This window comes from Myxocyprinus asiaticus, chromosome 28, assembly GCF_019703515.2.
Source record: "Myxocyprinus asiaticus isolate MX2 ecotype Aquarium Trade chromosome 28, UBuf_Myxa_2, whole genome shotgun sequence".
Taxonomy (NCBI): domain Eukaryota; kingdom Metazoa; phylum Chordata; class Actinopteri; order Cypriniformes; family Catostomidae; genus Myxocyprinus; species Myxocyprinus asiaticus.
The window spans coordinates 45,860,059-45,865,767 of NC_059371.1; positions in this window are offsets into that span (position 1 = coordinate 45,860,059).

Consider the following 5,709-nt stretch of genomic DNA (forward strand, 5'->3'; position numbering starts at 1 on the left):
ATTACACTGATGATGCTTTATCTGCATTAGGAGAACAAGTACATGAAACAAGCAGAATGACATGGCAAAATAGGCAGGCTCTTAATTGGTTATTGGCAGACAAAGGGGGTGTATGTGTTATGTTTGGAGATCAATGTTGTACTTTTATACCAAATAATACTGCTCCAGGAGGAACATTTAGTGAAGTCATGATTAAATTAAAAAACTTAAGAACTGAAGTTAAAGCAAATGCTGGAAGAGATAATCAAATGTGGGATTGGTTTGATCTAAAGTTAGGAGCATGGGGAGCATGGTTTACTAAATTGGGAATGTTTTTGGGAATTGCAATAATGATAGGAGGGCTATTTCTTTGTTGTGTACTTCCTTTATTGAGGTCACTAGTTATCAAAGCCACAGTTAAACAAATGGAAATGCTAAGATGTCAAGATAATGGGAATGTGATTTTTGAGGGTAACCAAAGTGTATATTATCAGGATTGGCTTTATAAACCAAATTGGGATTCACAAATATTGGATGAGGATGCAAGTACCTCAAATGAGGACGAAGAAGAGGAATAAAGATGAGCCACATCCTGGGTGTAAGTGCTACCCTAACCACTCCCCAAAGGGTGACCCTCTACAACGCGCAATGTATCTGGGTTGAAGATATGTACACTACAAAAAAGAACTCTTCATTTTATGTTGAATATTTTGATTTATGTTTGATAATACTCTAAATAACTGTGACAACCACAGGTAAAGCTGAACCAGTTGCAAGCTCATGCTTATAATATGTTTATATGTTTCATTTTTTGAATGAAGGTATAGGGAGACATAATCTTTTACTCCATTCTTAATCAAACTTGGATGGAGACGTTTGGTTCTGAAATCTCCACCGGAGTGCGGTTGCATAATCTGGTCATTGGTAATGAAGCTGTGTGATGTAACTTAGTCACTAGATAGCATAGCTGAGACGTCTGAATTATGAAACTGCACTCTGGGTAAAGACAGTGAAGGTGAGACTTAAGTAAGTCCCACAGGGGGAATGTAGAATATTTTTATAAAATTGAATATAAATTAATCAAGTATAATCAATGTAAATATAGCCATTTTATTCTACAATTATTTCTGATGGTGAAGCATGTATATTACTGTCTGTGTCTGTATAGAGGCCTGTGTAGGAATGTGCTCACATATGGTAAACTAAGTCTCCTGTCTCCTGTTTTGACACTAGAGAAAATATATGGTGAGACCCCTTCACAGAGGTTTCCTGTCCACTTCTTAAAAAAACAACAGACTGGAGTCACAAAAACAAAATGATAAATAATAGTGACATGTATGGAATGTATTAGTCATGCCTTGGTAGATCATATGTATATAAGCAGGTATAAACCCAGATGCTTCATTTGCTCTGCAGACGACTCTGCTTTTTTATCTCTGATAATAAAGTCTATCTTCTGGCATCAAAACCCCAAGACTTTGAGAGTGATTTTTCACAGAGGTGGCAGACGCCACGACAATTACATCCCTAGTAAGCAGTGGTCGGTGAAGTGTCTTTTGCTGTTGGGCTGATAAAGACTTTAGTTGCCATTAGTTTGTTGTCTTTAAATTACATTTTAAGACACTGAAGAGATGCAGGCAGTAGTCAGTGAACGGATGATTGTAGATTTGTGGAGTAGTTAATGTACAGTATGTCAATATACTCTGTTTGGATGTGCATATTTATTTACATTTTTCTCTGTTTCACCGGTTCTGATCCACTGTGTACGTGACTTTGACTAGATTGAAGCGATTGGTGATCAATATCTCTGTCACTGTTTCTCGTATTGTTTTTTCAGAATATTCGAGTGTCTTGTAAAACATGTGGACCAGAGTCACCAACAGCAACTCCAGGACCCTTCATGACCACCAGCACCATCACACCCACCACACCGACCTTAAACACTCCCATTACAACATCACCGACCTTAAACACTCCAATTACAACAACACCGACCCTAAACACTCCCATTACAACAACACCGACCCTAAACACTCCCATCACAACAACACAGACCCTTAACACTCCATCACAACAACACTGACCCTAAACACCCCATTACAACAACACCGATCCTAAACACTCCCATTACAACAACACTGACCCTAAACACCCCATCACCACACCGACCTTAAACAATCCCATTACAACAACACCGACCCTTAACACTCCCATTACAACAACACTGACCCTAAACACCCCATCACCACACCGACCTTAAACACTCCCATTACAACAACACTGACCCTAAACACCCCATTACAACAACACCGATCCTAAACACTCCCATTACAACAACACTGACCCTAAACACCCCATCACCACACCGACCTTAAACACTCCCATTACAACATCACCGACCCTAAACACTCCCATTACAACAACACCAATCCTAAACACTCCCATCACAACAACACAGACCCTTAACACTCCATCACAACAACACTGACCCTAAACACCCCATTACAACAACACAGACCCTTAACACTCCATCACAACAACACTGACCCTAAACACCCCATTACAACAACACCGATCCTAAACACTCCCATTACAACAACACTGACCCTAAACACCCCATCACAACACCACTGACCCTAAACACTCCCATTACAACAACACCGATCCTAAACACTCCCATCACAACAACACAGACCCTTAACACCCCATCACAACAACACCAGGCCCTAAACACTCCCATCACATCAACACTGATTCTAAACACTCCCATCACAACAACACCAGGCCCTAAACACCCCATCACAAAAACACCGACCCTTAACACCCCCATCACAACAACACAGACCCTTAACACCCCATCACAACAACACCGACCCTTAACACCCCATCACAACAACACCAGGCCCTAAACACTCCCATCACAACAACACCGAGCCTTAACACCCCATCACAACAACACCAGGCCCTAAAAACCCCATCACAACAACACAGACCCTTAACACCCCATCACAACAACACCGACCCTTAACACCCCATCACAACAACACCAGGCCCTAAACACTCCCATCACAACAACACCGAGCCTTAACACCCCATCACAACAACACCAGGCCCTAAAAACCCCATCACAACAACACTGACCCTTAACACCCCCATCACAACAACACAGACCCTTAACATCCCATCACAACAACACAGACCCTTAACACCCCATCACAACAACACCAGGCCCTAAACACCCCACCACAACAACACCGACCGTAAACACTCCCACCACAACAACACCGACCGTAAACACCCCCATCACAACAACACTGACCCTAAACACCCCCATCACAACAACACTGACCATAAACACTCCCATCACAACATCACCGACCTTAAACACTCCCATTACAACATCAACGACCTTATACACTCCCACTACAACAACAACACCAACCCTAAACACTCTCATTACAACAACACCGACCCTAAACACTCCCATAACAACACCGATCCTAAACACTCCCATTACAACAACACCGACCCTTAACACCCCCAAAACAACAACACCCTAAACACTCCAAACACAACAACACCGACCCTTAACACCCCCATCACAACAACACCGACCGTAAACTCCCCATCACAACAACACTGATTCTAAACACTCCCATCACAACAACACCGACCCTAAACACTCCCATCACAACAACGCCAGGCCCTAAACACCACATCACAACAACACCGACCCTTAACACCCCCATCACAACAACACCAGGCCCTAAACACTCCCATCACATCAACACTGATTCTAAACACTCCCATCACAACAACACCGACCCTAAACACTCCCATCACATCAACACTGATTCTAAACACTCCCATCACATCAACACTGATTCTAAACACTCCCATCACAACAACACCGACCCTAAACACTCCCATCACAACAACACCAGGCCCTAAACACCCCATCACAACAACACCGACCCTTAACACCCCCATCACAACAACACCAGGCCCTAAACACCCCATCACAACAACACCGACCCTTAACACCCCATCACAACAACACCAGGCCCTAAACACTCCCATCACAACAACACCGAGCCTTAACACCCCATCACAACAACACCAGGCCCTAAACACCCCATCACATCAACACCGACCCTTAACACCCCCATCACAACAACACCAGGCCCTAAACACTCCCATCACAACAACACTGACCCTAAACACCCCCATCACAACAACACTGACCATAAACACTCCCATCACAACATCACCGACCTTAAACACTCCCATTACAACATCAACGACCTTATACACTCCCACTACAACAACAACACCAACCCTAAACACTCTCATTACAACAACACCGACCCTAAACACTCCCATAACAACACCGATCCTAAACACTCCCATTACAACAACACCGACCCTTAACACCCCCAAAACAACAACACCCTAAACACTCCAAACACAACAACACCGACCCTTAACACCCCCATCACAACAACACCGACCGTAAACTCCCCATCACAACAACACTGATTCTAAACACTCCCATCACAACAACACCGACCCTAAACACTCCCATCACAACAACGCCAGGCCCTAAACACCACATCACAACAACACCGACCCTTAACACCCCCATCACAACAACACCAGGCCCTAAACACTCCCATCACATCAACACTGATTCTAAACACTCCCATCACAACAACACCGACCCTAAACACTCCCATCACATCAACACTGATTCTAAACACTCCCATCACATCAACACTGATTCTAAACACTCCCATCACAACAACACCGACCCTAAACACTCCCATCACAACAACACCAGGCCCTAAACACCCCATCACAACAACACCGACCCTTAACACCCCCATCACAACAACACCAGGCCCTAAACACCCCATCACAACAACACCGACCCTTAACACCCCATCACAACAACACCAGGCCCTAAACACTCCCATCACAACAACACCGAGCCTTAACACCCCATCACAACAACACCAGGCCCTAAACACCCCATCACATCAACACCGACCCTTAACACCCCCATCACAACAACACAGACCCTTAACACCCCATCACAACAACACCGACCCTTAACACCCCCATCACAACAACACAGACCCTTAACACCCCATCACAACAACACCAGGCCCTAAACACTCCCATCACAACAACACTGACCCTTAACACCCCATCACAACAACACCAGGCCCTAAACACCCCCATCACAACAACACCGACCCTTAACACCCCATCACAACAACACCAGGCCCTAATGGCCCCTCCAGAGCCCCCACAACGGCAGCCAGAGGAGGAGACAACTGACAGTCTGATCATTACACAACAACATCATTACAGTCTGTCAGTCACACATGACCTGAGTGTGTGTGTGTGAAACTTCAGTCTAACAATTTCTGCTTGGAGAACAAAACATCTACTAATAAACTGCACATATATATGAAGACATCATTACTCAAGTCTGTGTGTGATTTTCTTAATTAGTTCACTGTATCATTATCTACTTAAATTTAGTTTTGTTTAAAAGACGTAAAAGAAAATCGTACATTTTCGTATACGCGCGCGCCCCCTGCCGCAAGACTCGAGCACGCATAGGCTGCATGACGCAATTTTCCCGCGACCCTATCGGGCGGGAAGTCGCATCCCTGTGCGTCAGCAGCGATCGGGCGCGTGCGTGCGTGTGCGTGCGTGTTT